The sequence below is a fragment of the Andrena cerasifolii genome, chromosome 9 (assembly GCF_050908995.1).
Source record: "Andrena cerasifolii isolate SP2316 chromosome 9, iyAndCera1_principal, whole genome shotgun sequence".
NCBI lineage: Eukaryota > Metazoa > Arthropoda > Insecta > Hymenoptera > Andrenidae > Andrena > Andrena cerasifolii.
Genome location: NC_135126.1, coordinates 279,680 through 290,054, shown reverse-complemented (window position 1 = coordinate 290,054; position 10,375 = coordinate 279,680). Strand labels below are relative to the sequence as shown.

The 10,375-nt window shown below is 40.2% G+C and overlaps 1 protein-coding gene and 3 long non-coding RNA genes across 5 annotated transcripts in view; 2 read left to right on the top strand and 2 right to left on the bottom strand.

Moving 5' to 3' along the window:
• Nucleotides 1-5,507: 5,507 nt before the first annotated feature.
• LOC143372912 (uncharacterized) lies at nt 5,508-5,872 on the bottom strand. The gene is made up of 2 exons (XR_013086386.1): nt 5,811-5,872; nt 5,508-5,738 (listed from the first exon to the last, which is right to left on the bottom strand). It is a non-coding gene; the product is annotated as an uncharacterized LOC143372912 (long non-coding RNA).
• Nucleotides 5,873-6,024: 152 nt separating this feature from the next.
• On the top strand, nt 6,025-6,704 carry LOC143373560 (uncharacterized). Its single transcript, XR_013086486.1, has 3 exons — nt 6,025-6,266; nt 6,434-6,482; nt 6,555-6,704. It is a non-coding gene; the product is annotated as an uncharacterized LOC143373560 (long non-coding RNA).
• Nucleotides 6,705-7,627: 923 nt separating this feature from the next.
• On the top strand, nt 7,628-8,624 carry LOC143373589 (uncharacterized). Of its 2 annotated transcripts, XR_013086490.1 has the most exons (4): nt 7,628-7,705; nt 7,846-8,008; nt 8,088-8,408; nt 8,485-8,624. It is a non-coding gene; the product is annotated as an uncharacterized LOC143373589 (long non-coding RNA). The 2 variants fall into 2 exon arrangements; XR_013086489.1 differs by lacking the exon at nt 7,628-7,705 and having other exon boundaries at nt 7,763-8,008.
• Nucleotides 8,625-9,337: 713 nt separating this feature from the next.
• Nucleotides 9,338-10,375, bottom strand: part of LOC143372805 (uncharacterized) — a 47,540-nt gene continuing 46,502 nt past the window's right edge. The window contains exons 6-7 of the mRNA XM_076819364.1: nt 9,915-10,360; nt 9,338-9,575 (exon numbers count right to left, since the gene is read on the bottom strand). The gene's annotated coding sequence lies outside the window, so the exon portion shown is untranslated. The remainder of the gene's footprint in view (nt 9,576-9,914; nt 10,361-10,375) is intronic.

Sequence of the window (10,375 nt, the reverse complement as noted above, 5' to 3'; positions counted from 1 at the left end):
TACAACGGACTCGGAGGAAAATTGGAATGGGATACACACTCAACCGTTCGACATGAACAAACCAGGAAAAGTTAAGGAAAATAATAAGAAAGGGGAAGGAGCACACACTAAAAGAATGGAGGCGGATAAGGATGGATGGATGGATAAAATTAAAAATGAAGGTATCGAACACAACATAATACAGCATGGGAAAGAAAAGGAGCACGACAAACCAAGAGTTAGGAAGATAGAAAAGGTATCCATTCCAGTCCGATATGAAACAGACGAACTGGAAATGGAAAGGGTAACGGCTAAGAAGCTGGACGTCGTCGAGTCGGACACTGATACATTAGTAGATGACGACAACGAGAGCGAGGGAACGACTGAATGGCTGGAGGAGTTGGTAATGAAAGAAGAAGATGAGGACGATAACGAGGGATTAGACGACAGGGGAGAGAAAGGAAGACTTGAGAATTGGAACGAAAGCACGGAGGCAATAGAAATGGGCCAGGAGGAAAATGTGGCTCAAACCAAAGAGAAATAGCGTACAACATCAAGTAAAGTATAAGAATAGGTGTAACTGTATATAAAAGCAATAGAAACCACATAGTAGTTTTAATTGGTTAATAATAGAAATAAGGTGGAATTATAGGAACTCGTAAGGGTGATAATAAAAATCATAAGCAGGCATATTAATATCTAAAGAGCATAGCCTGAATAGTAATATAATGAATAGGGACAATAATAGTTGTAGGATTGCGATATGGAATGCGAGAAGTTTGAGAAATAAAACAGTAGAATTCAAGGAAATGGCAAATGAATATGATATTATAGGGGTGACGGAGACATGGATGACACATAGGTACAAATTCGGGATGAAAGGGTTTAATATATATAGGAAAGATAGGGAGAACGATAGAAGGGGGGGGGGGTTATGTATTATAATAAAAGATAACATTAATATGAGAGAAAGAGTCAACGTTAGATGGATCAAAGACAAAACCGAGATAATGGCTATCACAGTCGAAATAGATGGACAAGAGGTTGACATAATAGTAGTATACAAATATCCAGACTGTATACTGAAAAAAGAAGAATGGGAGAAATTATTTGAAAATAGAAGAGGAGACACGGAAACGATAATAATGGGCGATTTTAACGCTAATAATAAGGAGTGGAACTGCTATAAAAATGATAAAGATGGGATGCACTTGGCGGAAACGGTGGAACAGCAGGAGATGTTCATTAAAAATGAATACACGACGTCGAGAACAGGTTCAGGGAAGTATAAACCGTCCAACATAGACCTAATAATAATGACATTTAAGGTCTACCAAGAATCGGTTATAATAGAGGAGGGGGAAACATTGGGGTCAGACCATCAAATTATAGGTGTGCAAATATCAAAGAAACTAGAAAGAAGGGAGGAGAAGATGTTCACAACTAGAAGGTACAAAGAAGGATATACAGACTGGAGGGTATTTAAAATGTATCAGATAAGGAATGGGGAAAGGATTAAAGAAGAGATTAGCAGATGCATTGATACAAACAATAAATGTAGAGTACTAATGGAAAACATTACAGATGCAATGGAGGAAGCAAATACAGAGGAGGCAAATACAGAGAGCGACACGAGAGAAGGGAAAGGAAAGAGGAAAAATAAGAAGACCAACCAGTCCAAAGAAGGGGCCAACCAATCGAACCGACTACGACAAAAACAGTACCCATGGTGGACAAGGAATGTGTCCAGGCCAAAAGAGAACGAAGGAAGGCCGTAAACAAATTTATAAAAAACCCTAATGATATCAATTGGCAAGTGTATATGGAGAAAGGTAAGGAGGTTAGAGAAGTAATTAAGACCAAGAGGACGAATGCATGGGAAGAGATGGCAACATCGATTAACCACCACACTCGTGGAACGGATATATGGAGAAAAATCAAAAACATACAGAAGGGATTCGACAGCTGCATAAGAAACAAGAATATATCTACAGAAGAAAGGGAGGAGCTGGAAGAAGCGGAAATAAGGAAACTGAGAAGCGGAGAGTATGGGATGGGAAACAGTGGCAGAGACAGGGAACATCCAGTCAAAGACGAGGAGGGGGAGAATGAGGTGTGGAACAGGGCCATAACAATAAATGAGGTAGAGGAAGCCATAGAAGCGTCAAACTCCAAGTCAGCGCCGGGGGAGGACGGCATAGGATACGAAATATTCAAGAATTTGATACCGGAATATCTGGAGTTCCTTAAAGATATATACGAGGAAGTATGGAGCACACAAGAGATTCCAAACGAATGGAAGAAGGCAGTGATAATATTCATAGACAAACCTAATAAAAAAGCTTTAAGACCCATAGCCCTAACCCTATGTGTGGGGAAGATCTTGGAGAGAATTGTTAATAATAGACTGGCCAGGTGGGCGGAGGAAGAGGAGGTCATGGATTCCAGTCAAAACGGATTTAGAAAAGGCAGATCCACGATAGACAATTTAACTATTATGACCGCGGACATAAGAACAGGATTTGTGAGCAAGAGGGACACCCTGGCAGCATTCCTAGACGTGAAAGCTGCATACGACAATGTTGATTACAACACACTAATAAGGAAACTAACACAAAAAAAATGTCCAGAAAGAATTGTAGGATTCGTGAGCAACTGAGTCAAAGATAGGAAAATCAAGTGCATAAGGAAATTCAGAGAACCTACAATATGCAACCAAGGAAAAGGGCTACCACAAGGAGCCATATTAAGCCCCATATTATACAATATATATACAGCAGACATAACTAGTAATATAGACAGGGAAAGGGTGAAAGTCCTGCAATACGCAGATGATATAGCCATATATACAACAAGTAACGCCAAAGAAATTAATATTAACGCAATTGAAACAGCAATCAATACGATAATAAACAACTTGAAAGAGGTAAAGTTGGAAGTAGCGGAAGAAAAAACAAAAGTGATAAACTTCACGACAAGGAACAGGTCATGTAGAAGGGGCAAAGTTAAAATAGAGGTCAACGGGGTGGAGATTGAAGAGGAAGAGGAAGGAAAATTTTTGGGTATAGTGCTGGACAGAAGACTGAGGTTTGAGAAGCACGTGTCGGAAATGGAGTTGAAAACCAAAAGAAGACTTACAATGCTTAGGTACATAGGACACATAAAAAAGGGGGCCAACCCGGAAACAATGATTATATTGTATAAGTCCCTAATCAGATCGGTAATGGAGTATGGCATCACCATCTTCCATAACAGCAGCAAGGGAGGTAAAATAAAGGACAAGATAAAGAAGATGCAAAATGCAGGAATAAGGACAGCAATGGGATACAGAATGTCCACCCCAATAAACGTAATGATGACAGAGGCGGGAATCATGGATATGATAAACAGGAAAGAGTTACTACTGCAAAGATACTTAAGCAAACAAAGGAGCCGAATACACAGTGAGCCACTGGAGGCCATCAAAAGGCTAGTGGAGGCGCAGGGAAGAGATGACGAGGCACAGATGGAAGATATGGTACGGATATGGAACGAGACGGAACCATTGGAAGAGATCATGGAGAGAGAGGAGGCGCCGCATGGCGAAAGAACCGAGAGGGAGAGGGAAGACGAGGAGATTGACATGGATGAGGTGATAGATTGGAACTTGGGGAATATCATGAGGGATATGCCAACTAGTGGCCACAATGGAATAATCGAGGAAATTAAAGGGAGAAAAGGGATAAACAGACAAGTAAATACCGAAATCTACACAGATGGGTCCAAGATACCGGGTAAAAGAGCTAATGGCATAGGCATAGTAATAAAGAATAGCAACGAAAATACCTGGCAGGAAAGAGGCATGAGCGTTAGTAACAAGGCGACTATTTTCACAACAGAGGCAATTGCAATAGAACGGGCGATAGAAATAGCCAACGTAGAATTTAAGGAAAGGGATGTATTAATTTTGACAGACTCAATGAGTGTACTGACTGCCTTAGGAAAAAGTAGAGACAGTGAAAACGGTGGAAAGAATAAGAAGAATAAAAGAATAGAAAGAATAAGAAACAGCATAATAAAAAGAGAAAAGCTACACAGAAGGGAAACTGTAAACACCCAACAAACCAGCGGTAAAATAAGAATAGCATGGGTGCCAGCGCATAAGGGAATAATGGGAAATGAGAAGGCTGATACGAAAGCCAAGGAATCAACAGAAGGAATCCCGGACAAGGAGAACAAGATTCCACTGGAGGACATAAGAGTGGCACTAACAGAGGATGCATGGAAAAGATCGTTTAGAGACATGAAGGGGAGGAGGGAAAGGAGAAAGGGGTCAAATATTTTAACATGAAGACAAATAATGAAGGGAAACGGTGTCCGTGGTTTGGGAAATTAAAAAACATGGCAAGAGGGCCCATCACCACACTCAGTAGGTTGAGAGCAAATCATTATAATTTGGCCGAATCTCTGCAGAGAAAGGGAATAGTAGAGTCTGCCAACTGCGACTGTGGAGAAGGGATTGAGGATATTAATCATGTTGTGTGGAAATGTAGAAAGTATCAGAGTGAAAGAGTAAGGTATAAAACGATGCTAGAGGCGAAGGGGGCAAGGGAAAGTGAAGATATAATAAATAGGATTAATGAAGGAGAGCCAGCGGTGGCAAGATTAATAGTAGGATTTTTTAACAAAATCAAAAAAAATATCTAGGGTGTAAGAACGGGAAATGAGACAATAAATGTAATAACGCGGGATAGCGTAGAATATCGTGACAAATTGTACCTGAGTAAAGAAAGACTGACTTAGACATAGACCTAGCATGAATATTATATATAAAATATTTACGATTGTTTGACTTTAAACTACCCGACTAATTTTAAGAGGCCACACACTTAAGATTGTTACCTTACACGCGATTCGACTAAAATTATGTGTAAATATACATTCTTCAATAGATTATTATAAATAATACAATAAAGTTGCATTAATAGTTCTCCAAATCCGTCTGAATTTATTCCTAAATTGGCCTACGTGGGGACTTGTAATGGGGGTTCGTGACAGACCACAGTAACTGGGTTGTATATACATGATTTATATGTAACCCCCATATATGGAAATTTGGCAACAAATATGCTAGCATGTATGAACCATATATGAGCTTCACATGGTTAAAAAAGTGCGTATATGGGTTATATACAGTTGATATATGGATTATACAGAGCCCTGATAGCCAGATCTGGGCAGCAGAATCTGCCGGCAGCTGCGATGCAGCCTACGTCCGCATTCAGCTACGGTTCTGCCGGCAGGGTCTGCTTGTCAGGGTCTGCCGGCAGATCGACGGCAGATCGACGGCAGATCGACGGCAGATCGACGGCAGATCGACGGCAGATCGACGGCAGGTCCTGCTGCTCGCCTGACACATCCAACAGCGCCATCTGAAGCCCACAATTGCCAAAGAATTTCCTACGCGTGACGTCACATGGACCAACGTGCATCCCTACCCCACATGACCAACAAGCAGATTCTACAGTTTATTAAATAATTAATTCTACTTATTTCAAAAAGTATTTATTCTTTCTTTAATAATATACAGGATCAGTGATTACAATTGTTACAAAATAATATAAGCGCATATAAATCCAAAGAGGGACTTTCAACATTTACATTTACAAATCCACGTCCCGTAACCACTGGTACCTAGTAGGGGCGATATCAGGAAATTTCATTCAGTATTTTCGACTTCTTTTTTGTGTAGAATCACCATGTTCCGCGTTGTGTTAGCGCTGAAAACAAATACAATATTAGCATAAAATTAAACGTAACGTATGAATAAACAGAATACATGCGATACTTACTTCAACTCCATCTCCACACAGTACACAGTCTAGGCGATCATGCATGCTCCTGCGAACATTAAAATTTATAAGAAAATATGTCTTAAATTATTATCTACTAAACAAGACTCTGAACATTCGCACTTCGCGCATAACCCTACTTTGCTGTCTTCTAGATAATGCGAATCTCGATGTCCGCGACGTAGATAATTAGAAATTATTCAATTCCATAATTACGTTTGCCTTCTGGATACGCCGAGATGATTTGTTTGAATATTGATGGATGAGATTACTTAGAATATTCTTTGAGCGTACGTCTTCAAGCACAACGGGCAACGGGTGCCACTTCCAGTTTTCGAGGTCTGAGGTGGCAGTCACTGGCGGTGGCAGTCAGTGCCGGCAAAATCGAAGAATATTCCAAGTAATTTCATCCATCAACATCCAGACAAAGCATCTCGTCGTATCCAGAAGGCAAACGTAATTATGGAATTGAATAATTTCTAATTATCTACGTCGCGGACATCGAGATTCGCATTATCTAGAAGACAGAAAAGTAGGGTTATGCGCGAAGTGCGAATGTTCAGCGTCTTGTTTAGTAGATAATAATTTAAGACATATTTTCTTATAAATTTTAATGTTCGCAGGAGCATGTATGATCGCCTAGACTGTGTACTGTGTGGAGATGGAGCTGAAGTAAGTATCGCATGTATTCTGTTTATTCATACGTTACGTTTAATTTTATGCTAATATTGTATTTGTTTTCAGCGCTAACACAACGCGGAACATGATGATTCTACACAAAAAAGAAGTCGAAAATACTGAATGAAATTTCCTGATATCGCCCCTACTAGGTACCAGTGGTTACGGGACGTGGATTTGTAAATGTAAATGTTGAAAGTCCCTCTTTGGATTTATATGCGCTTATATTATTTTGTAACAATTGTAATCACTGATCCTGTATATTATTAAAGAAAGAATAAATACTTTTTGAAATAAGTAGAATTAATTATTTAATAAACTGTAGAATCTGCTTGTTGGTCATGTGGGGTAGGGATGCACGTTGGTCCATGTGACGTCACGCGTAGGAAATTCTTTGGCAATTGTGGCCTTCAGATGGCGCTGTTGGATGTGTCAGGCGAGCAGCAGGACCTGCCGTCGATCTGCCGTCGATCTGCCGGCAGACCCTGACAAGCAAACCCTGCCGGCAGAACCGTAGCTGAATGCGGACGTAGGCTGCATCGCAGCTGCCGGCAGATCCTGCGCTCTCCTGGCAGACCCTGCTGTCAATCTGCCGGCAGACTGCAGGCAGATGGCTATCAGGGAGGATGCTTTAAAATATATCCGCAATTTCTTCAGGCTATATTCCTGACTCAAAAACCAAGACGATTTTAACAAAATGGCTTGGAAAAACTAATAAATACCATCTGAATTTCGCCCTGCATTTCCAGTTATGAACTGATTTCAATTCGAGGCTACTCGATACGAAAATACGTGCTATTTCAGGTGCATTAATGTCGAGAAAACCCGGGTAACTACTGGTAGCAAATTAACTTGAAAAGACCTACAGATTCCATATTGGTTTGGATCTGGATTTCCAGATAGAACTAGCTTAAAAAATGAACGAAGTTACTAGTTACTTCATGTAAATCCGAGTAAAACCAATGCCAAATTGGGCTAGGAAATACAGATATATACCATCAAGATTTTTACATGCATATCCGGTTCGAAACTGATAGAAAATACTTCATCTGGTTCAATCTGCAATTTACGGGAAGAAAACCGCATTAATCCGGATTTAAAAATTTTTAGTGCGGTTCTAACTGGCAGTTCCAGCAGGGCACCCATGCGGAATCGAATTTGGATGTTTTAGGTTCTCTAACTAAATAAACATGATCTCCTGGATTAAATTTACACGGGTTAGCATTTTTGTCATAATTTAATTTACTTTTCTGTTTTGCCTTTTCTAAATTTTCGGCCGCTGTCGCCTGAGTGGTAGTAATCTTTAAGAATAAGTCATCTAAGTATTTAATAAATGTTCTCGGAATTTCTTGTTTAGCAAACTCGGAAGGGATTACAGATTTAAGGCCAAATACAAGTTCATGCGGCGTGAACCCAGTGGCCTCATGTACAGAAGTATTGTAGGAGAAAATGCCAAATCGGATCCAGTCATCCCAGTCATTTTGAGTGCAATAATGCTTAAGGTAATCTACAAAAACGCGGTGAGCTCTTTCAAGCGATCCTAGTGATTGTGGGTGAAAGGCCGTGGAAGTGATTTTTTGAATTTTGAAAATTTTACAGACCGTACCCATGATTTTACTAACGAAGTTGCTACCCTGATCGGTATGGATTGCTCTAGGGCAGCCAAACCGGCTGATGAATTGTTCGGCGAGAGTTAATGCTATGGATATAGAGTCAGTATTTGAAAGCGGTATAGCATCGGAATACTTGGTCAAGTTGTCTTGAAATGTAAGTAAATAACGATTTCCTTTTTTTGTAATTGGTAAGGGACCCACAATATCCATTTGAACCTTCTCAAATGCTCTTTTGGGTGTATCCGTAATTTTCATAGGTTGCTTTGTTTTAGGGACGAGTACTTTATTCCTTTGGCAACTGGGACAAGTGCGTATAAAGTCAGTAATCTCCTTCTCCATTCGCAGTCAATAAAAATTTTCCCTTACCCGTTTAAACACTTTAGTTATGCCTTGATGACCGCCTACTACAGACTCATGGTGCTCCCGTATAATGGATGATGTTTCAAAAGAACAAGGAATTGTAATTTCCCCAGTACATATTGTAATGACATACTGTGAATCATTAAAAGTTTGTTTTAAAAGATTTTCGAGACTGTTCCAAGAGACGGGTTCCAAATTATTGTCGGCCTTCGAGATGCTAATAGTCAAAATATTCTGGGTTTGCATGAGGTGCTTGAGAGCTGCTAAGCAAGAAGTTAGATGATCAAGGTTCTGTATTTCCATGGGGTTAGTTTTGTGGAATAGATGAAAGGTAAGGTAAGTTCCACCTGGAAAAACCATTGCATTTCCTACGTTAACCTGATATGGTTGCATTTGTGGAACGGAAAATTTGCCATGATTTAGTAAGTCTTTGGTTGTGCGGGAAAAACATGATAATCACTTGAGAGGAAATTCACAAGGTTATCCCTTCGCATATAAAGGTAATCTTTGCAAAAGTTTATACTAGGAATTTCGAGGTGATGAGGTATGGATGAGTCTGTAATTGTAGAGGTTAAGATCTTGACATGTGGATTGATTTTCGTTGAAGTCGACTTTATGGAGGATTGCGGCACTTGAACCCCGAGAGCGAAAGTGAACGGACGTGCAATTATAAATCTAGCGAAATTCTTATTTGTATTGTTTAAATTCATTGAGTTCATTAAATTTATTAGTTGTTTGTGTTCAAATCGTTTCCTTACATTATTATTTTTATCTCTAAAAATCCGCGTCCAGGGAGCAGAACGCCTTAGCGTTCCACGGACGTTGTCCCGCGCCTGAATTCCCCACCAGAAGGCTACTAATCCCCTAAGGCCACGCAACAAAATTTTGGTGACAGCGGTAGGATCCTTTTCGTCGACTCGTGGACGTAGTTCAAGAGGTCCTCGCGATTGCAGCTTCTCCTTCCTGGGTTTTCGCACAGTTTCCCCAGGAACGCGGAAACGTGGATGAATTTCGGAGAGGGTGACTTCGGGCGGCCGTGCAGCTATTTCCCCCAAGGTCACGCGCATTCGTGGAGACAACGACGCCTGGATCAGGACTTCATCGCTCAAGAGCCCTGTGAGAAATAAGAATTACTATTTAATCGTTCATTACTGTTTAATTGTTCGCTATTGTTTAATCGTTCGTTACTGTTCAACCGTTCAAATTGTAATTCGTCCGGTCGTTAAATATCGTATTATTAAAATGTTGCGAAATCCTAGAAAAATGCTAAAACTAAGGAAAAAGCGCTTACTTCGCTCAAGTAGATTACGAGAATTTGACGTGGAAGACATACCCACGGAAATAATGCGCTCGGATAGTCTCGAAAATAGTTCGCGATCTTTAGAATTGAGTTTCCTTGCACCGAAGCAAACGAGCACCCCTGTCAATTCTACCGAACCGATTAGTCAATTACCTAGTCCGATCGTGAACGCCGCTCCGATCGTTGGCGAATCTCAAATTTGTCCGATTGTGGCCGCTCCGATCGTTTGCGAGCCTCAAATCAACACGGCGCAACTTCAAGATTTGAACCTTACACCGGCCCGAATAAATCACCCGACCATAAGCTCCTCTGAATTGAATGCTCAACTCAATTCTGCAAATATCATCATGCAACAAAACTCTGTTCCGTCCAAACCCCATCTTTCATTAAAACTTATAAAAGATTCAATCCCCAAATTTGACGGGAAATCTATTTCTTTAATTCATTTCATTAAACAGTGTAGACTATTAAATTCAAAAGTTAAACCCGAAGACCATGAGAACTTACTTTTTTTAATTCGAAACAAGATCGAAGGGCACGCTAAACTAGTGTTGTCCAATAGCAAAGAATCCGAGACATTAGATGAACTATTTGCACTTCTGAAACGATTTTAT